Below are 18,962 nucleotides of genomic sequence, written 5' to 3'. Positions count from 1 at the left end.
GACTTTGGCCGCAGCGCGACAGGCCCCTGCCAGCAGCTTGTTCCTCGTTAGTATAGTGGTGAGTATCCCCGCCTGTCACGCGGGAGACCGGGGTTCGATTCCCCGACGGGGAGAGCTTTGCATTTTTTCTCGCCCGAGTCTTGCTTTCGTGCGGAGCTCTTTCCCAAGACTGTCCTCACAGTTCCTTCTTGGACATGGTCCCACCTCAGGAAGTCGAGCTTTCCGTTTGATACCGAGAAGCTTGGCCGCTCGCCAGCTCCTCGTTCACGTAGCGCCGACAGTAGCAGGTTGGTTTCACCTATAAAAGCACCGCCTCATCCCTAGGAATGACTCGGCACCGCCACTTTTCCTTCGGCGCAAAAGAAACAGTGTGCTGAAATGGTCAGACTTGAGATTTTCTTCAGACCACTTGGCTAATAAGAGGACTCCAGATATCCTCTTTAGGAGCTGTTTTCAGGGTGGCAGAAGATCTGAGGAGGTGCACAACCGGCCGAACCCCTAGAGATCCCAAGAGCAATGGCATCTGCCCGGAGACTGCCCGATCTTTCCGTCATACTTTCCAAGAGGTCCCGTCTTTGTCGGAGGATGTCAGTCATTCATTCAGCTGAATGCCATTTCCATCAACTGCCGCCGTTTGTTTGCTTTCAACCCCCTTTGATTTCAGAGGTGCATGGAAAGAGGCCTTGCTGGGGGGTCGCAAGCAGCTCGACTTTGGCCGCAGCGCGACAGGCCCCTGCCAGCAGCTTGTTCCTCGTTAGTATAGTGGTGAGTATCCCCGCCTGTCACGCGGGAGACCGGGGTTCGATTCCCCGACGGGGAGAGCTTTGCATTTTTTCTCGCCCGAGTCTTGCTTTCGTGCGGAGCTCTTTCCCAAGACTGTCCTCACAGTTCCTTCTTGGACATGGTCCCACCTCAGGAAGTCGAGCTTTCCGTTTGATACCGAGAAGCTTGGCCGCTCGCCAGCTCCTCGTTCACGTAGCGCCGACAGTAGCAGGTTGGTTTCACCTATAAAAGCACCGCCTCATCCCTAGGAATGACTCGGCACCGCCACTTTTCCTTCGGCGCAAAAGAAACAGTGTGCTGAAATGGTCAGACTTGAGATTTTCTTCAGACCACTTGGCTAATAAGAGGACTCCAGATATCCTCTTTAGGAGCTGTTTTCAGGGTGGCAGAAGATCTGAGGAGGTGCACAACCGGCCGAACCCCTAGAGATCCCAAGAGCAATGGCATCTGCCCGGAGACTGCCCGATCTTTCCGTCATACTTTCCAAGAGGTCCCGTCTTTGTCGGAGGATGTCAGTCATTCATTCAGCTGAATGCCATTTCCATCAACTGCCGCCGTTTGTTTGCTTTCAACCCCCTTTGATTTCAGAGGTGCATGGAAAGAGGCCTTGCTGGGGGGGTCGCAAGCAGCTCGACTTTGGCCGCAGCGCGACAGGCCCCTGCCAGCAGCTTGTTCCTCGTTAGTATAGTGGTGAGTATCCCCGCCTGTCACGCGGGAGACCGGGGTTCGATTCCCCGACGGGGAGAGCTTTGCATTTTTTCTCGCCCGAGTCTTGCTTTCGTGCGGAGCTCTTTCCCAAGACTGTCCTCACAGTTCCTTCTTGGACATGGTCCCACCTCAGGAAGTCGAGCTTTCCGTTTGATACCGAGAAGCTTGGCCGCTCGCCAGCTCCTCGTTCACGTAGCGCCGACAGTAGCAGGTTGGTTTCACCTATAAAAGCACCGCCTCATCCCTAGGAATGACTCGGCACCGCCACTTTTCCTTCGGCGCAAAAGAAACAGTGTGCTGAAATGGTCAGACTTGAGATTTTCTTCAGACCACTTGGCTAATAAGAGGACTCCAGATATCCTCTTTAGGAGCTGTTTTCAGGGTGGCAGAAGATCTGAGGAGGTGCACAACCGGCCGAACCCCTAGAGATCCCAAGAGCAATGGCATCTGCCCGGAGACTGCCCGATCTTTCCGTCATACTTTCCAAGAGGTCCCGTCTTTGTCGGAGGATGTCAGTCATTCATTCAGCTGAATGCCATTTCCATCAACTGCCGCCGTTTGTTTGCTTTCAACCCCCTTTGATTTCAGAGGTGCATGGAAAGAGGCCTTGCTGGGGGGGTCGCAAGCAGCTCGACTTTGGCCGCAGCGCGACAGGCCCCTGCCAGCAGCTTGTTCCTCGTTAGTATAGTGGTGAGTATCCCCGCCTGTCACGCGGGAGACCGGGGTTCGATTCCCCGACGGGGAGAGCTTTGCATTTTTTCTCGCCCGAGTCTTGCTTTCGTGCGGAGCTCTTTCCCAAGACTGTCCTCACAGTTCCTTCTTGGACATGGTCCCACCTCAGGAAGTCGAGCTTTCCGTTTGATACCGAGAAGCTTGGCCGCTCGCCAGCTCCTCGTTCACGTAGCGCCGACAGTAGCAGGTTGGTTTCACCTATAAAAGCACCGCCTCATCCCTAGGAATGACTCGGCACCGCCACTTTTCCTTCGGCGCAAAAGAAACAGTGTGCTGAAATGGTCAGACTTGAGATTTTCTTCAGACCACTTGGCTAATAAGAGGACTCCAGATATCCTCTTTAGGAGCTGTTTTCAGGGTGGCAGAAGATCTGAGGAGGTGCACAACCGGCCGAACCCCTAGAGATCCCAAGAGCAATGGCATCTGCCCGGAGACTGCCCGATCTTTCCGTCATACTTTCCAAGAGGTCCCGTCTTTGTCGGAGGATGTCAGTCATTCATTCAGCTGAATGCCATTTCCATCAACTGCCGCCGTTTGTTTGCTTTCAACCCCCTTTGATTTCAGAGGTGCATGGAAAGAGGCCTTGCTGGGGGGTCGCAAGCAGCTCGACTTTGGCCGCAGCGCGACAGGCCCCTGCCAGCAGCTTGTTCCTCGTTAGTATAGTGGTGAGTATCCCCGCCTGTCACGCGGGAGACCGGGGTTCGATTCCCCGACGGGGAGAGCTTTGCATTTTTTCTCGCCCGAGTCTTGCTTTCGTGCGGAGCTCTTTCCCAAGACTGTCCTCACAGTTCCTTCTTGGACATGGTCCCACCTCAGGAAGTCGAGCTTTCCGTTTGATACCGAGAAGCTTGGCCGCTCGCCAGCTCCTCGTTCACGTAGCGCCGACAGTAGCAGGTTGGTTTCACCTATAAAAGCACCGCCTCATCCCTAGGAATGACTCGGCACCGCCACTTTTCCTTCGGCGCAAAAGAAACAGTGTGCTGAAATGGTCAGACTTGAGATTTTCTTCAGACCACTTGGCTAATAAGAGGACTCCAGATATCCTCTTTAGGAGCTGTTTTCAGGGTGGCAGAAGATCTGAGGAGGTGCACAACCGGCCGAACCCCTAGAGATCCCAAGAGCAATGGCATCTGCCCGGAGACTGCCCGATCTTTCCGTCATACTTTCCAAGAGGTCCCGTCTTTGTCGGAGGATGTCAGTCATTCATTCAGCTGAATGCCATTTCCATCAACTGCCGCCGTTTGTTTGCTTTCAACCCCCTTTGATTTCAGAGGTGCATGGAAAGAGGCCTTGCTGGGGGGTCGCAAGCAGCTCGACTTTGGCCGCAGCGCGACAGGCCCCTGCCAGCAGCTTGTTCCTCGTTAGTATAGTGGTGAGTATCCCCGCCTGTCACGCGGGAGACCGGGGTTCGATTCCCCGACGGGGAGAGCTTTGCATTTTTTCTCGCCCGAGTCTTGCTTTCGTGCGGAGCTCTTTCCCAAGACTGTCCTCACAGTTCCTTCTTGGACATGGTCCCACCTCAGGAAGTCGAGCTTTCCGTTTGATACCGAGAAGCTTGGCCGCTCGCCAGCTCCTCGTTCACGTAGCGCCGACAGTAGCAGGTTGGTTTCACCTATAAAAGCACCGCCTCATCCCTAGGAATGACTCGGCACCGCCACTTTTCCTTCGGCGCAAAAGAAACAGTGTGCTGAAATGGTCAGACTTGAGATTTTCTTCAGACCACTTGGCTAATAAGAGGACTCCAGATATCCTCTTTAGGAGCTGTTTTCAGGGTGGCAGAAGATCTGAGGAGGTGCACAACCGGCCGAACCCCTAGAGATCCCAAGAGCAATGGCATCTGCCCGGAGACTGCCCGATCTTTCCGTCATACTTTCCAAGAGGTCCCGTCTTTGTCGGAGGATGTCAGTCATTCATTCAGCTGAATGCCATTTCCATCAACTGCCGCCGTTTGTTTGCTTTCAACCCCCTTTGATTTCAGAGGTGCATGGAAAGAGGCCTTGCTGGGGGGTCGCAAGCAGCTCGACTTTGGCCGCAGCGCGACAGGCCCCTGCCAGCAGCTTGTTCCTCGTTAGTATAGTGGTGAGTATCCCCGCCTGTCACGCGGGAGACCGGGGTTCGATTCCCCGACGGGGAGAGCTTTGCATTTTTTCTCGCCCGAGTCTTGCTTTCGTGCGGAGCTCTTTCCCAAGACTGTCCTCACAGTTCCTTCTTGGACATGGTCCCACCTCAGGAAGTCGAGCTTTCCGTTTGATACCGAGAAGCTTGGCCGCTCGCCAGCTCCTCGTTCACGTAGCGCCGACAGTAGCAGGTTGGTTTCACCTATAAAAGCACCGCCTCATCCCTAGGAATGACTCGGCACCGCCACTTTTCCTTCGGCGCAAAAGAAACAGTGTGCTGAAATGGTCAGACTTGAGATTTTCTTCAGACCACTTGGCTAATAAGAGGACTCCAGATATCCTCTTTAGGAGCTGTTTTCAGGGTGGCAGAAGATCTGAGGAGGTGCACAACCGGCCGAACCCCTAGAGATCCCAAGAGCAATGGCATCTGCCCGGAGACTGCCCGATCTTTCCGTCATACTTTCCAAGAGGTCCCGTCTTTGTCGGAGGATGTCAGTCATTCATTCAGCTGAATGCCATTTCCATCAACTGCCGCCGTTTGTTTGCTTTCAACCCCCTTTGATTTCAGAGGTGCATGGAAAGAGGCCTTGCTGGGGGGTCGCAAGCAGCTCGACTTTGGCCGCAGCGCGACAGGCCCCTGCCAGCAGCTTGTTCCTCGTTAGTATAGTGGTGAGTATCCCCGCCTGTCACGCGGGAGACCGGGGTTCGATTCCCCGACGGGGAGAGCTTTGCATTTTTTCTCGCCCGAGTCTTGCTTTCGTGCGGAGCTCTTTCCCAAGACTGTCCTCACAGTTCCTTCTTGGACATGGTCCCACCTCAGGAAGTCGAGCTTTCCGTTTGATACCGAGAAGCTTGGCCGCTCGCCAGCTCCTCGTTCACGTAGCGCCGACAGTAGCAGGTTGGTTTCACCTATAAAAGCACCGCCTCATCCCTAGGAATGACTCGGCACCGCCACTTTTCCTTCGGCGCAAAAGAAACAGTGTGCTGAAATGGTCAGACTTGAGATTTTCTTCAGACCACTTGGCTAATAAGAGGACTCCAGATATCCTCTTTAGGAGCTGTTTTCAGGGTGGCAGAAGATCTGAGGAGGTGCACAACCGGCCGAACCCCTAGAGATCCCAAGAGCAATGGCATCTGCCCGGAGACTGCCCGATCTTTCCGTCATACTTTCCAAGAGGTCCCGTCTTTGTCGGAGGATGTCAGTCATTCATTCAGCTGAATGCCATTTCCATCAACTGCCGCCGTTTGTTTGCTTTCAACCCCCTTTGATTTCAGAGGTGCATGGAAAGAGGCCTTGCTGGGGGGTCGCAAGCAGCTCGACTTTGGCCGCAGCGCGACAGGCCCCTGCCAGCAGCTTGTTCCTCGTTAGTATAGTGGTGAGTATCCCCGCCTGTCACGCGGGAGACCGGGGTTCGATTCCCCGACGGGGAGAGCTTTGCATTTTTTCTCGCCCGAGTCTTGCTTTCGTGCGGAGCTCTTTCCCAAGACTGTCCTCACAGTTCCTTCTTGGACATGGTCCCACCTCAGGAAGTCGAGCTTTCCGTTTGATACCGAGAAGCTTGGCCGCTCGCCAGCTCCTCGTTCACGTAGCGCCGACAGTAGCAGGTTGGTTTCACCTATAAAAGCACCGCCTCATCCCTAGGAATGACTCGGCACCGCCACTTTTCCTTCGGCGCAAAAGAAACAGTGTGCTGAAATGGTCAGACTTGAGATTTTCTTCAGACCACTTGGCTAATAAGAGGACTCCAGATATCCTCTTTAGGAGCTGTTTTCAGGGTGGCAGAAGATCTGAGGAGGTGCACAACCGGCCGAACCCCTAGAGATCCCAAGAGCAATGGCATCTGCCCGGAGACTGCCCGATCTTTCCGTCATACTTTCCAAGAGGTCCCGTCTTTGTCGGAGGATGTCAGTCATTCATTCAGCTGAATGCCATTTCCATCAACTGCCGCCGTTTGTTTGCTTTCAACCCCCTTTGATTTCAGAGGTGCATGGAAAGAGGCCTTGCTGGGGGGTCGCAAGCAGCTCGACTTTGGCCGCAGCGCGACAGGCCCCTGCCAGCAGCTTGTTCCTCGTTAGTATAGTGGTGAGTATCCCCGCCTGTCACGCGGGAGACCGGGGTTCGATTCCCCGACGGGGAGAGCTTTGCATTTTTTCTCGCCCGAGTCTTGCTTTCGTGCGGAGCTCTTTCCCAAGACTGTCCTCACAGTTCCTTCTTGGACATGGTCCCACCTCAGGAAGTCGAGCTTTCCGTTTGATACCGAGAAGCTTGGCCGCTCGCCAGCTCCTCGTTCACGTAGCGCCGACAGTAGCAGGTTGGTTTCACCTATAAAAGCACCGCCTCATCCCTAGGAATGACTCGGCACCGCCACTTTTCCTTCGGCGCAAAAGAAACAGTGTGCTGAAATGGTCAGACTTGAGATTTTCTTCAGACCACTTGGCTAATAAGAGGACTCCAGATATCCTCTTTAGGAGCTGTTTTCAGGGTGGCAGAAGATCTGAGGAGGTGCACAACCGGCCGAACCCCTAGAGATCCCAAGAGCAATGGCATCTGCCCGGAGACTGCCCGATCTTTCCGTCATACTTTCCAAGAGGTCCCGTCTTTGTCGGAGGATGTCAGTCATTCATTCAGCTGAATGCCATTTCCATCAACTGCCGCCGTTTGTTTGCTTTCAACCCCCTTTGATTTCAGAGGTGCATGGAAAGAGGCCTTGCTGGGGGGTCGCAAGCAGCTCGACTTTGGCCGCAGCGCGACAGGCCCCTGCCAGCAGCTTGTTCCTCGTTAGTATAGTGGTGAGTATCCCCGCCTGTCACGCGGGAGACCGGGGTTCGATTCCCCGACGGGGAGAGCTTTGCATTTTTTCTCGCCCGAGTCTTGCTTTCGTGCGGAGCTCTTTCCCAAGACTGTCCTCACAGTTCCTTCTTGGACATGGTCCCACCTCAGGAAGTCGAGCTTTCCGTTTGATACCGAGAAGCTTGGCCGCTCGCCAGCTCCTCGTTCACGTAGCGCCGACAGTAGCAGGTTGGTTTCACCTATAAAAGCACCGCCTCATCCCTAGGAATGACTCGGCACCGCCACTTTTCCTTCGGCGCAAAAGAAACAGTGTGCTGAAATGGTCAGACTTGAGATTTTCTTCAGACCACTTGGCTAATAAGAGGACTCCAGATATCCTCTTTAGGAGCTGTTTTCAGGGTGGCAGAAGATCTGAGGAGGTGCACAACCGGCCGAACCCCTAGAGATCCCAAGAGCAATGGCATCTGCCCGGAGACTGCCCGATCTTTCCGTCATACTTTCCAAGAGGTCCCGTCTTTGTCGGAGGATGTCAGTCATTCATTCAGCTGAATGCCATTTCCATCAACTGCCGCCGTTTGTTTGCTTTCAACCCCCTTTGATTTCAGAGGTGCATGGAAAGAGGCCTTGCTGGGGGGGTCGCAAGCAGCTCGACTTTGGCCGCAGCGCGACAGGCCCCTGCCAGCAGCTTGTTCCTCGTTAGTATAGTGGTGAGTATCCCCGCCTGTCACGCGGGAGACCGGGGTTCGATTCCCCGACGGGGAGAGCTTTGCATTTTTTCTCGCCCGAGTCTTGCTTTCGTGCGGAGCTCTTTCCCAAGACTGTCCTCACAGTTCCTTCTTGGACATGGTCCCACCTCAGGAAGTCGAGCTTTCCGTTTGATACCGAGAAGCTTGGCCGCTCGCCAGCTCCTCGTTCACGTAGCGCCGACAGTAGCAGGTTGGTTTCACCTATAAAAGCACCGCCTCATCCCTAGGAATGACTCGGCACCGCCACTTTTCCTTCGGCGCAAAAGAAACAGTGTGCTGAAATGGTCAGACTTGAGATTTTCTTCAGACCACTTGGCTAATAAGAGGACTCCAGATATCCTCTTTAGGAGCTGTTTTCAGGGTGGCAGAAGATCTGAGGAGGTGCACAACCGGCCGAACCCCTAGAGATCCCAAGAGCAATGGCATCTGCCCGGAGACTGCCCGATCTTTCCGTCATACTTTCCAAGAGGTCCCGTCTTTGTCGGAGGATGTCAGTCATTCATTCAGCTGAATGCCATTTCCATCAACTGCCGCCGTTTGTTTGCTTTCAACCCCCTTTGATTTCAGAGGTGCATGGAAAGAGGCCTTGCTGGGGGGGTCGCAAGCAGCTCGACTTTGGCCGCAGCGCGACAGGCCCCTGCCAGCAGCTTGTTCCTCGTTAGTATAGTGGTGAGTATCCCCGCCTGTCACGCGGGAGACCGGGGTTCGATTCCCCGACGGGGAGAGCTTTGCATTTTTTCTCGCCCGAGTCTTGCTTTCGTGCGGAGCTCTTTCCCAAGACTGTCCTCACAGTTCCTTCTTGGACATGGTCCCACCTCAGGAAGTCGAGCTTTCCGTTTGATACCGAGAAGCTTGGCCGCTCGCCAGCTCCTCGTTCACGTAGCGCCGACAGTAGCAGGTTGGTTTCACCTATAAAAGCACCGCCTCATCCCTAGGAATGACTCGGCACCGCCACTTTTCCTTCGGCGCAAAAGAAACAGTGTGCTGAAATGGTCAGACTTGAGATTTTCTTCAGACCACTTGGCTAATAAGAGGACTCCAGATATCCTCTTTAGGAGCTGTTTTCAGGGTGGCAGAAGATCTGAGGAGGTGCACAACCGGCCGAACCCCTAGAGATCCCAAGAGCAATGGCATCTGCCCGGAGACTGCCCGATCTTTCCGTCATACTTTCCAAGAGGTCCCGTCTTTGTCGGAGGATGTCAGTCATTCATTCAGCTGAATGCCATTTCCATCAACTGCCGCCGTTTGTTTGCTTTCAACCCCCTTTGATTTCAGAGGTGCATGGAAAGAGGCCTTGCTGGGGGGTCGCAAGCAGCTCGACTTTGGCCGCAGTGCGACAGGCCCCTGCCAGCAGCTTGTTCCTCGTTAGTATAGTGGTGAGTATCCCCGCCTGTCACGCGGGAGACCGGGGTTCGATTCCCCGACGGGGAGAGCTTTGCATTTTTTCTCGCCCGAGTCTTGCTTTCGTGCGGAGCTCTTTCCCAAGACTGTCCTCACAGTTCCTTCTTGGACATGGTCCCACCTCAGGAAGTCGAGCTTTCCGTTTGATACCGAGAAGCTTGGCCGCTCGCCAGCTCCTCGTTCACGTAGCGCCGACAGTAGCAGGTTGGTTTCACCTATAAAAGCACCGCCTCATCCCTAGGAATGACTCGGCACCGCCACTTTTCCTTCGGCGCAAAAGAAACAGTGTGCTGAAATGGTCAGACTTGAGATTTTCTTCAGACCACTTGGCTAATAAGAGGACTCCAGATATCCTCTTTAGGAGCTGTTTTCAGGGTGGCAGAAGATCTGAGGAGGTGCACAACCGGCCGAACCCCTAGAGATCCCAAGAGCAATGGCATCTGCCCGGAGACTGCCCGATCTTTCCGTCATACTTTCCAAGAGGTCCCGTCTTTGTCGGAGGATGTCAGTCATTCATTCAGCTGAATGCCATTTCCATCAACTGCCGCCGTTTGTTTGCTTTCAACCCCCTTTGATTTCAGAGGTGCATGGAAAGAGGCCTTGCTGGGGGGTCGCAAGCAGCTCGACTTTGGCCGCAGCGCGACAGGCCCCTGCCAGCAGCTTGTTCCTCGTTAGTATAGTGGTGAGTATCCCCGCCTGTCACGCGGGAGACCGGGGTTCTATTCCCCGACGGGGAGAGCTTTGCATTTTTTCTCGCCCGAGTCTTGCTTTCGTGTGGAGCTCTTTCCCAAGACTGTCCTCACAGTTCCTTCTTGGACATGGTCCCACCTCAGGAAGTCGAGCTTTCCGTTTGATACCGAGAAGCTTGGCCGCTCGCCAGCTCCTCGTTCACGTAGCGCCGACAGTAGCAGGTTGGTTTCACCTATAAAAGCACCGCCTCATCCCTAGGAATGACTCGGCACCGCCACTTTTCCTTCGGCGCAAAAGAAACAGTGTGCTGAAATGGTCAGACTTGAGATTTTCTTCAGACCACTTGGCTAATAAGAGGACTCCAGATATCCTCTTTAGGAGCTGTTTTCAGGGTGGCAGAAGATCTGAGGAGGTGCACAACCGGCCGAACCCCTAGAGATCCCAAGAGCAATGGCATCTGCCCGGAGACTGCCCGATCTTTCCGTCATACTTTCCAAGAGGTCCCGTCTTTGTCGGAGGATGTCAGTCATTCATTCAGCTGAATGCCATTTCCATCAACTGCCGCCGTTTGTTTGCTTTCAACCCCCTTTGATTTCAGAGGTGCATGGAAAGAGGCCTTGCTGGGGGGTCGCAAGCAGCTCGACTTTGGCCGCAGCGCGACAGGCCCCTGCCAGCAGCTTGTTCCTCGTTAGTATAGTGGTGAGTATCCCCGCCTGTCACGCGGGAGACCGGGGTTCGATTCCCCGACGGGGAGAGCTTTGCATTTTTTCTCGCCCGAGTCTTGCTTTCGTGCGGAGCTCTTTCCCAAGACTGTCCTCACAGTTCCTTCTTGGACATGGTCCCACCTCAGGAAGTCGAGCTTTCCGTTTGATACCGAGAAGCTTGGCCGCTCGCCAGCTCCTCGTTCACGTAGCGCCGACAGTAGCAGGTTGGTTTCACCTATAAAAGCACCGCCTCATCCCTAGGAATGACTCGGCACCGCCACTTTTCCTTCGGCGCAAAAGAAACAGTGTGCTGAAATGGTCAGACTTGAGATTTTCTTCAGACCACTTGGCTAATAAGAGGACTCCAGATATCCTCTTTAGGAGCTGTTTTCAGGGTGGCAGAAGATCTGAGGAGGTGCACAACCGGCCGAACCCCTAGAGATCCCAAGAGCAATGGCATCTGCCCGGAGACTGCCCGATCTTTCCGTCATACTTTCCAAGAGGTCCCGTCTTTGTCGGAGGATGTCAGTCATTCATTCAGCTGAATGCCATTTCCATCAACTGCCGCCGTTTGTTTGCTTTCAACCCCCTTTGATTTCAGAGGTGCATGGAAAGAGGCCTTGCTGGGGGGTCGCAAGCAGCTCGACTTTGGCCGCAGCGCGACAGGCCCCTGCCAGCAGCTTGTTCCTCGTTAGTATAGTGGTGAGTATCCCCGCCTGTCACGCGGGAGACCGGGGTTCGATTCCCCGACGGGGAGAGCTTTGCATTTTTTCTCGCCCGAGTCTTGCTTTCGTGCGGAGCTCTTTCCCAAGACTGTCCTCACAGTTCCTTCTTGGACATGGTCCCACCTCAGGAAGTCGAGCTTTCCGTTTGATACCGAGAAGCTTGGCCGCTCGCCAGCTCCTCGTTCACGTAGCGCCGACAGTAGCAGGTTGGTTTCACCTATAAAAGCACCGCCTCATCCCTAGGAATGACTCGGCACCGCCACTTTTCCTTCGGCGCAAAAGAAACAGTGTGCTGAAATGGTCAGACTTGAGATTTTCTTCAGACCACTTGGCTAATAAGAGGACTCCAGATATCCTCTTTAGGAGCTGTTTTCAGGGTGGCAGAAGATCTGAGGAGGTGCACAACCGGCCGAACCCCTAGAGATCCCAAGAGCAATGGCATCTGCCCGGAGACTGCCCGATCTTTCCGTCATACTTTCCAAGAGGTCCCGTCTTTGTCGGAGGATGTCAGTCATTCATTCAGCTGAATGCCATTTCCATCAACTGCCGCCGTTTGTTTGCTTTCAACCCCCTTTGATTTCAGAGGTGCATGGAAAGAGGCCTTGCTGGGGGGTCGCAAGCAGCTCGACTTTGGCCGCAGCGCGACAGGCCCCTGCCAGCAGCTTGTTCCTCGTTAGTATAGTGGTGAGTATCCCCGCCTGTCACGCGGGAGACCGGGGTTCGATTCCCCGACGGGGAGAGCTTTGCATTTTTTCTCGCCCGAGTCTTGCTTTCGTGCGGAGCTCTTTCCCAAGACTGTCCTCACAGTTCCTTCTTGGACATGGTCCCACCTCAGGAAGTCGAGCTTTCCGTTTGATACCGAGAAGCTTGGCCGCTCGCCAGCTCCTCGTTCACGTAGCGCCGACAGTAGCAGGTTGGTTTCACCTATAAAAGCACCGCCTCATCCCTAGGAATGACTCGGCACCGCCACTTTTCCTTCGGCGCAAAAGAAACAGTGTGCTGAAATGGTCAGACTTGAGATTTTCTTCAGACCACTTGGCTAATAAGAGGACTCCAGATATCCTCTTTAGGAGCTGTTTTCAGGGTGGTAGAAGATCTGAGGAGGTGCACAACCGGCCGAACCCCTAGAGATCCCAAGAGCAATGGCATCTGCCCGGAGACTGCCCGATCTTTCCGTCATACTTTCCAAGAGGTCCCGTCTTTGTCGGAGGATGTCAGTCATTCATTCAGCTGAATGCCATTTCCATCAACTGCCGCCGTTTGTTTGCTTTCAACCCCCTTTGATTTCAGAGGTGCATGGAAAGAGGCCTTGCTGGGGGGTCGCAAGCAGCTCGACTTTGGCCGCAGCGCGACAGGCCCCTGCCAGCAGCTTGTTCCTCGTTAGTATAGTGGTGAGTATCCCCGCCTGTCACGCGGGAGACCGGGGTTCGATTCCCCGACGGGGAGAGCTTTGCATTTTTTCTCGCCCGAGTCTTGCTTTCGTGCGGAGCTCTTTCCCAAGACTGTCCTCACAGTTCCTTCTTGGACATGGTCCCACCTCAGGAAGTCGAGCTTTCCGTTTGATACCGAGAAGCTTGGCCGCTCGCCAGCTCCTCGTTCACGTAGCGCCGACAGTAGCAGGTTGGTTTCACCTATAAAAGCACCGCCTCATCCCTAGGAATGACTCGGCACCGCCACTTTTCCTTCGGCGCAAAAGAAACAGTGTGCTGAAATGGTCAGACTTGAGATTTTCTTCAGACCACTTGGCTAATAAGAGGACTCCAGATATCCTCTTTAGGAGCTGTTTTCAGGGTGGCAGAAGATCTGAGGAGGTGCACAACCGGCCGAACCCCTAGAGATCCCAAGAGCAATGGCATCTGCCCGGAGACTGCCCGATCTTTCCGTCATACTTTCCAAGAGGTCCCGTCTTTGTCGGAGGATGTCAGTCATTCATTCAGCTGAATGCCATTTCCATCAACTGCCGCCGTTTGTTTGCTTTCAACCCCCTTTGATTTCAGAGGTGCATGGAAAGAGGCCTTGCTGGGGGGTCGCAAGCAGCTCGACTTTGGCCGCAGCGCGACAGGCCCCTGCCAGCGGCTTGTTCCTCGTTAGTATAGTGGTGAGTATCCCCGCCTGTCACGCGGGAGACCGGGGTTCGATTCCCCGACGGGGAGAGCTTTGCATTTTTTCTCGCCCGAGTCTTGCTTTCGTGCGGAGCTCTTTCCCAAGACTGTCCTCACAGTTCCTTCTTGGACATGGTCCCACCTCAGGAAGTCGAGCTTTCCGTTTGATACCGAGAAGCTTGGCCGCTCGCCAGCTCCTCGTTCACGTAGCGCCGACAGTAGCAGGTTGGTTTCACCTATAAAAGCACCGCCTCATCCCTAGGAATGACTCGGCACCGCCACTTTTCCTTCGGCGCAAAAGAAACAGTGTGCTGAAATGGTCAGACTTGAGATTTTCTTCAGACCACTTGGCTAATAAGAGGACTCCAGATATCCTCTTTAGGAGCTGTTTTCAGGGTGGCAGAAGATCTGAGGAGGTGCACAACCGGCCGAACCCCTAGAGATCCCAAGAGCAATGGCATCTGCCCGGAGACTGCCCGATCTTTCCGTCATACTTTCCAAGAGGTCCCGTCTTTGTCGGAGGATGTCAGTCATTCATTCAGCTGAATGCCATTTCCATCAACTGCCGCGGTTTGTTTGCTTTCAACCCCCTTTGATTTCAGAGGTGCATGGAAAGAGGCCTTGCTGGGGGGTCGCAAGCAGCTCGACTTTGGCCGCAGCGCGACAGGCCCCTGCCAGCAGCTTGTTCCTCGTTAGTATAGTGGTGAGTATCCCCGCCTGTCACGCGGGAGACCGGGGTTCGATTCCCCGACGGGGAGAGCTTTGCATTTTTTCTCGCCCGAGTCTTGCTTTCGTGCGGAGCTCTTTCCCAAGACTGTCCTCACAGTTCCTTCTTGGACATGGTCCCACCTCAGGAAGTCGAGCTTTCCGTTTGATACCGAGAAGCTTGGCCGCTCGCCAGCTCCTCGTTCACGTAGCGCCGACAGTAGCAGGTTGGTTTCACCTATAAAAGCACCGCCTCATCCCTAGGAATGACTCGGCACCGCCACTTTTCCTTCGGCGCAAAAGAAACAGTGTGCTGAAATGGTCAGACTTGAGATTTTCTTCAGACCACTTGGCTAATAAGAGGACTCCAGATATCCTCTTTAGGAGCTGTTTTCAGGGTGGCAGAAGATCTGAGGAGGTGCACAACCGGCCGAACCCCTAGAGATCCCAAGAGCAATGGCATCTGCCCGGAGACTGCCCGATCTTTCCGTCATACTTTCCAAGAGGTCCCGTCTTTGTCGGAGGATGTCAGTCATTCATTCAGCTGAATGCCATTTCCATCAACTGCCGCCGTTTGTTTGCTTTCAACCCCCTTTGATTTCAGAGGTGCATGGAAAGAGGCCTTGCTGGGGGGGTCGCAAGCAGCTCGACTTTGGCCGCAGCGCGACAGGCCCCTGCCAGCAGCTTGTTCCTCGTTAGTATAGTGGTGAGTATCCCCGCCTGTCACGCGGGAGACCGGGGTTCGATTCCCCGACGGGGAGAGCTTTGCATTTTTTCTCGCCCGAGTCTTGCTTTCGTGCGGAGCTCTTTCCCAAGACTGTCCTCACAGTTCCTTCTTGGACATGGTCCCACCTCAGGAAGTCGAGCTTTCCGTTTGATACCGAGAAGCTTGGCCGCTCGCCAGCTCCTCGTTCACGTAGCGCCGACAGTAGCAGGTTGGTTTCACCTATAAAAGCACCGCCTCATCCCTAGGAATGACTCGGCACCGCCACTTTTCCTTCGGCGCAAAAGAAACAGTGTGCTGAAATGGTCAGACTTGAGATTTTCTTCAGACCACTTGGCTAATAAGAGGACTCCAGATATCCTCTTTAGGAGCTGTTTTCAGGGTGGCAGAAGATCTGAGGAGGTGCACAACCGGCCGAACCCCTAGAGATCCCAAGAGCAATGGCATCTGCCCGGAGACTGCCCGATCTTTCCGTCATACTTTCCAAGAGGTCCCGTCTTTGTCGGAGGATGTCAGTCATTCATTCAGCTGAATGCCATTTCCATCAACTGCCGCCGTTTGTTTGCTTTCAACCCCCTTTGATTTCAGAGGTGCATGGAAAGAGGCCTTGCTGGGGGGTCGCAAGCAGCTCGACTTTGGCCGCAGCGCGACAGGCCCCTGCCAGCAGCTTGTTCCTCGTTAGTATAGTGGTGAGTATCCCCGCCTGTCACGCGGGAGACCGGGGTTCGATTCCCCGACGGGGAGAGCTTTGCATTTTTTCTCGCCCGAGTCTTGCTTTCGTGCGGAGCTCTTTCCCAAGACTGTCCTCACAGTTCCTTCTTGGACATGGTCCCACCTCAGGAAGTCGAGCTTTCCGTTTGATACCGAGAAGCTTGGCCGCTCGCCAGCTCCTCGTTCACGTAGCGCCGACAGTAGCAGGTTGGTTTCACCTATAAAAGCACCGCCTCATCCCTAGGAATGACTCGGCACCGCCACTTTTCCTTCGGCGCAAAAGAAACAGTGTGCTGAAATGGTCAGACTTGAGATTTTCTTCAGACCACTTGGCTAATAAGAGGACTCCAGATATCCTCTTTAGGAGCTGTTTTCAGGGTGGCAGAAGATCTGAGGAGGTGCACAACCGGCCGAACCCCTAGAGATCCCAAGAGCAATGGCATCTGCCCGGAGACTGCCCGATCTTTCCGTCATACTTTCCAAGAGGTCCCGTCTTTGTCGGAGGATGTCAGTCATTCATTCAGCTGAATGCCATTTCCATCAACTGCCGCGGTTTGTTTGCTTTCAACCCCCTTTGATTTCAGAGGTGCATGGAAAGAGGCCTTGCTGGGGGGTCGCAAGCAGCTCGACTTTGGCCGCAGCGCGACAGGCCCCTGCCAGCAGCTTGTTCCTCGTTAGTATAGTGGTGAGTATCCCCGCCTGTCACGCGGGAGACCGGGGTTCGATTCCCCGACGGGGAGAGCTTTGCATTTTTTCTCGCCCGAGTCTTGCTTTCGTGCGGAGCTCTTTCCCAAGACTGTCCTCACAGTTCCTTCTTGGACATGGTCCCACCTCAGGAAGTCGAGCTTTCCGTTTGATACCGAGAAGCTTGGCCGCTCGCCAGCTCCTCGTTCACGTAGCGCCGACAGTAGCAGGTTGGTTTCACCTATAAAAGCACCGCCTCATCCCTAGGAATGACTCGGCACCGCCACTTTTCCTTCGGCGCAAAAGAAACAGTGTGCTGAAATGGTCAGACTTGAGATTTTCTTCAGACCACTTGGCTAATAAGAGGACTCCAGATATCCTCTTTAGGAGCTGTTTTCAGGGTGGCAGAAGATCTGAGGAGGTGCACAACCGGCCGAACCCCTAGAGATCCCAAGAGCAATGGCATCTGCCCGGAGACTGCCCGATCTTTCCGTCATACTTTCCAAGAGGTCCCGTCTTTGTCGGAGGATGTCAGTCATTCATTCAGCTGAATGCCATTTCCATCAACTGCCGCCGTTTGTTTGCTTTCAACCCCCTTTGATTTCAGAGGTGCATGGAAAGAGGCCTTGCTGGGGGGGTCGCAAGCAGCTCGACTTTGGCCGCAGCGCGACAGGCCCCTGCCAGCAGCTTGTTCCTCGTTAGTATAGTGGTGAGTATCCCCGCCTGTCACGCGGGAGACCGGGGTTCGATTCCCCGACGGGGAGAGCTTTGCATTTTTTCTCGCCCGAGTCTTGCTTTCGTGCGGAGCTCTTTCCCAAGACTGTCCTCACAGTTCCTTCTTGGACATGGTCCCACCTCAGGAAGTCGAGCTTTCCGTTTGATACCGAGAAGCTTGGCCGCTCGCCAGCTCCTCGTTCACGTAGCGCCGACAGTAGCAGGTTGGTTTCACCTATAAAAGCACCGCCTCATCCCTAGGAATGACTCGGCACCGCCACTTTTCCTTCGGCGCAAAAGAAACAGTGTGCTGAAATGGTCAGACTTGAGATTTTCTTCAGACCACTTGGCTAATAAGAGGACTCCAGATATCCTCTTTAGGAGCTGTTTTCAGGGTGGCAGAAGATCTGAGGAGGTGCACAACCGGCCGAACCCCTAGAGATCCCAAGAGCAATGGCATCTGCCCGGAGACTGCCCGATCTTTCCGTCATACTTTCCAAGAGGTCCCGTCTTTGTCGGAGGATGTCAGTCATTCATTCAGCTGAATGCCATTTCCATCAACTGCCGCCGTTTGTTTGCTTTCAACCCCCTTTGATTTCAGAGGTGCATGGAAAGAGGCCTTGCTGGGGGGGTCGCAAGCAGCTCGACTTTGGCCGCAGCGCGACAGGCCCCTGCCAGCAGCTTGTTCCTCGTTAGTATAGTGGTGAGTATCCCCGCCTGTCACGCGGGAGACCGGGGTTCGATTCCCCGACGGGGAGAGCTTTGCATTTTTTCTCGCCCGAGTCTTGCTTTCGTGCGGAGCTCTTTCCCAAGACTGTCCTCACAGTTCCTTCTTGGACATGGTCCCACCTCAGGAAGTCGAGCTTTCCGTTTGATACCGAGAAGCTTGGCCGCTCGCCAGCTCCTCGTTCACGTAGCGCCGACAGTAGCAGGTTGGTTTCACCTATAAAAGCACCGCCTCATCCCTAGGAATGACTCGGCACCGCCACTTTTCCTTCGGCGCAAAAGAAACAGTGTGCTGAAATGGTCAGACTTGAGATTTTCTTCAGACCACTTGGCTAATAAGAGGACTCCAGATATCCTCTTTAGGAGCTGTTTTCAGGGTGGCAGAAGATCTGAGGAGGTGCACAACCGGCCGAACCCCTAGAGATCCCAAGAGCAATGGCATCTGCCCGGAGACTGCCCGATCTTTCCGTCATACTTTCCAAGAGGTCCCGTCTTTGTCGGAGGATGTCAGTCATTCATTCAGCTGAATGCCATTTCCATCAACTGCCGCCGTTTGTTTGCTTTCAACCCCCTTTGATTTCAGAGGTGCATGGAAAGAGGCCTTGCTGGGGGGTCGCAAGCAGCTCGACTTTGGCCGCAGCGCGACAGGCCCCTGCCAGCAGCTTGTTCCTCGTTAGTATAGTGGTGAGTATCCCCGCCTGTCACGTGGGAGACCGGGGTTCGATTCCCCGACGTGGAGAGCTTTGCATTTTTTCTCGCCCGAGTCTTGCTTTCGTGCGGAGCTCTTTCCCAAGACTGTCCTCACAGTTCCTTCTTGGACATGGTCCCACCTCAGGAAGTCGAGCTTTCCGTTTGATACCGAGAAGCTTGGCCGCTCGCCAGCTCCTCGTTCACGTAGCGCCGACAGTAGCAGGTTGGTTTCACCTATAAAAGCACCGCCTCATCCCTAGGAATGACTCGGCACCGCCACTTTTCCTTCGGCGCAAAAGAAACAGTGTGCTGAAATGGTCAGACTTGAGATTTTCTTCAGACCACTTGGCTAATAAGAGGACTCCAGATATCCTCTTTAGGAGCTGTTTTCAGGGTGGCAGAAGATCTGAGGAGGTGCACAACCGGCCGAACCCCTAGAGATCCCAAGAGCAATGGCATCTGCCCGGAGACTGCCCGATCTTTCCGTCATACTTTCCAAGAGGTCCCGT

At 54.3% G+C, this 18,962-nt stretch overlaps 25 non-coding genes across 25 annotated transcripts; all 25 read left to right on the top strand.

The window, feature by feature from the left end:
• The first annotated feature begins 41 nt into the window (after positions 1-41).
• Positions 42-113, top strand: TRNAD-GUC (transfer RNA aspartic acid (anticodon GUC)). Its single transcript has one exon. It is a non-coding gene; the product is annotated as a tRNA-Asp (tRNA).
• A 635-nt stretch (positions 114-748) lies between these two features.
• TRNAD-GUC (transfer RNA aspartic acid (anticodon GUC)) lies at positions 749-820 on the top strand. The gene has a single exon. It is a non-coding gene; the product is annotated as a tRNA-Asp (tRNA).
• Positions 821-1,456: 636 nt separating this feature from the next.
• On the top strand, positions 1,457-1,528 carry TRNAD-GUC (transfer RNA aspartic acid (anticodon GUC)). Its single transcript has one exon. It is a non-coding gene; the product is annotated as a tRNA-Asp (tRNA).
• Positions 1,529-2,164: 636 nt separating this feature from the next.
• TRNAD-GUC (transfer RNA aspartic acid (anticodon GUC)) lies at positions 2,165-2,236 on the top strand. The gene has a single exon. It is a non-coding gene; the product is annotated as a tRNA-Asp (tRNA).
• Positions 2,237-2,871: 635 nt separating this feature from the next.
• Positions 2,872-2,943, top strand: TRNAD-GUC (transfer RNA aspartic acid (anticodon GUC)). The gene has a single exon. It is a non-coding gene; the product is annotated as a tRNA-Asp (tRNA).
• Positions 2,944-3,578: 635 nt separating this feature from the next.
• TRNAD-GUC (transfer RNA aspartic acid (anticodon GUC)) lies at positions 3,579-3,650 on the top strand. The gene has a single exon. It is a non-coding gene; the product is annotated as a tRNA-Asp (tRNA).
• Positions 3,651-4,285: 635 nt separating this feature from the next.
• On the top strand, positions 4,286-4,357 carry TRNAD-GUC (transfer RNA aspartic acid (anticodon GUC)). The gene has a single exon. It is a non-coding gene; the product is annotated as a tRNA-Asp (tRNA).
• Positions 4,358-4,992: 635 nt separating this feature from the next.
• TRNAD-GUC (transfer RNA aspartic acid (anticodon GUC)) lies at positions 4,993-5,064 on the top strand. Its single transcript has one exon. It is a non-coding gene; the product is annotated as a tRNA-Asp (tRNA).
• A 635-nt stretch (positions 5,065-5,699) lies between these two features.
• On the top strand, positions 5,700-5,771 carry TRNAD-GUC (transfer RNA aspartic acid (anticodon GUC)). The gene has a single exon. It is a non-coding gene; the product is annotated as a tRNA-Asp (tRNA).
• A 635-nt stretch (positions 5,772-6,406) lies between these two features.
• Positions 6,407-6,478, top strand: TRNAD-GUC (transfer RNA aspartic acid (anticodon GUC)). The gene has a single exon. It is a non-coding gene; the product is annotated as a tRNA-Asp (tRNA).
• A 635-nt stretch (positions 6,479-7,113) lies between these two features.
• On the top strand, positions 7,114-7,185 carry TRNAD-GUC (transfer RNA aspartic acid (anticodon GUC)). Its single transcript has one exon. It is a non-coding gene; the product is annotated as a tRNA-Asp (tRNA).
• A 636-nt stretch (positions 7,186-7,821) lies between these two features.
• Positions 7,822-7,893, top strand: TRNAD-GUC (transfer RNA aspartic acid (anticodon GUC)). The gene has a single exon. It is a non-coding gene; the product is annotated as a tRNA-Asp (tRNA).
• Positions 7,894-8,529: 636 nt separating this feature from the next.
• Positions 8,530-8,601, top strand: TRNAD-GUC (transfer RNA aspartic acid (anticodon GUC)). The gene has a single exon. It is a non-coding gene; the product is annotated as a tRNA-Asp (tRNA).
• A 635-nt stretch (positions 8,602-9,236) lies between these two features.
• On the top strand, positions 9,237-9,308 carry TRNAD-GUC (transfer RNA aspartic acid (anticodon GUC)). Its single transcript has one exon. It is a non-coding gene; the product is annotated as a tRNA-Asp (tRNA).
• Positions 9,309-10,650: 1,342 nt separating this feature from the next.
• TRNAD-GUC (transfer RNA aspartic acid (anticodon GUC)) lies at positions 10,651-10,722 on the top strand. Its single transcript has one exon. It is a non-coding gene; the product is annotated as a tRNA-Asp (tRNA).
• Positions 10,723-11,357: 635 nt separating this feature from the next.
• On the top strand, positions 11,358-11,429 carry TRNAD-GUC (transfer RNA aspartic acid (anticodon GUC)). The gene has a single exon. It is a non-coding gene; the product is annotated as a tRNA-Asp (tRNA).
• A 635-nt stretch (positions 11,430-12,064) lies between these two features.
• On the top strand, positions 12,065-12,136 carry TRNAD-GUC (transfer RNA aspartic acid (anticodon GUC)). The gene has a single exon. It is a non-coding gene; the product is annotated as a tRNA-Asp (tRNA).
• Positions 12,137-12,771: 635 nt separating this feature from the next.
• On the top strand, positions 12,772-12,843 carry TRNAD-GUC (transfer RNA aspartic acid (anticodon GUC)). Its single transcript has one exon. It is a non-coding gene; the product is annotated as a tRNA-Asp (tRNA).
• A 635-nt stretch (positions 12,844-13,478) lies between these two features.
• TRNAD-GUC (transfer RNA aspartic acid (anticodon GUC)) lies at positions 13,479-13,550 on the top strand. Its single transcript has one exon. It is a non-coding gene; the product is annotated as a tRNA-Asp (tRNA).
• A 635-nt stretch (positions 13,551-14,185) lies between these two features.
• Positions 14,186-14,257, top strand: TRNAD-GUC (transfer RNA aspartic acid (anticodon GUC)). The gene has a single exon. It is a non-coding gene; the product is annotated as a tRNA-Asp (tRNA).
• A 636-nt stretch (positions 14,258-14,893) lies between these two features.
• On the top strand, positions 14,894-14,965 carry TRNAD-GUC (transfer RNA aspartic acid (anticodon GUC)). Its single transcript has one exon. It is a non-coding gene; the product is annotated as a tRNA-Asp (tRNA).
• A 635-nt stretch (positions 14,966-15,600) lies between these two features.
• On the top strand, positions 15,601-15,672 carry TRNAD-GUC (transfer RNA aspartic acid (anticodon GUC)). The gene has a single exon. It is a non-coding gene; the product is annotated as a tRNA-Asp (tRNA).
• Positions 15,673-16,307: 635 nt separating this feature from the next.
• TRNAD-GUC (transfer RNA aspartic acid (anticodon GUC)) lies at positions 16,308-16,379 on the top strand. Its single transcript has one exon. It is a non-coding gene; the product is annotated as a tRNA-Asp (tRNA).
• Positions 16,380-17,015: 636 nt separating this feature from the next.
• On the top strand, positions 17,016-17,087 carry TRNAD-GUC (transfer RNA aspartic acid (anticodon GUC)). The gene has a single exon. It is a non-coding gene; the product is annotated as a tRNA-Asp (tRNA).
• Positions 17,088-17,723: 636 nt separating this feature from the next.
• On the top strand, positions 17,724-17,795 carry TRNAD-GUC (transfer RNA aspartic acid (anticodon GUC)). Its single transcript has one exon. It is a non-coding gene; the product is annotated as a tRNA-Asp (tRNA).
• The last annotated feature ends 1,167 nt before the right edge of the window (positions 17,796-18,962 follow it).

The sequence above is a fragment of the Engystomops pustulosus genome, chromosome 7, assembly GCF_040894005.1.
Source record: "Engystomops pustulosus chromosome 7, aEngPut4.maternal, whole genome shotgun sequence".
Classification (NCBI taxonomy): domain Eukaryota; kingdom Metazoa; phylum Chordata; class Amphibia; order Anura; family Leptodactylidae; genus Engystomops; species Engystomops pustulosus.
This window is presented reverse-complemented; position numbering and strand designations above follow the sequence as displayed.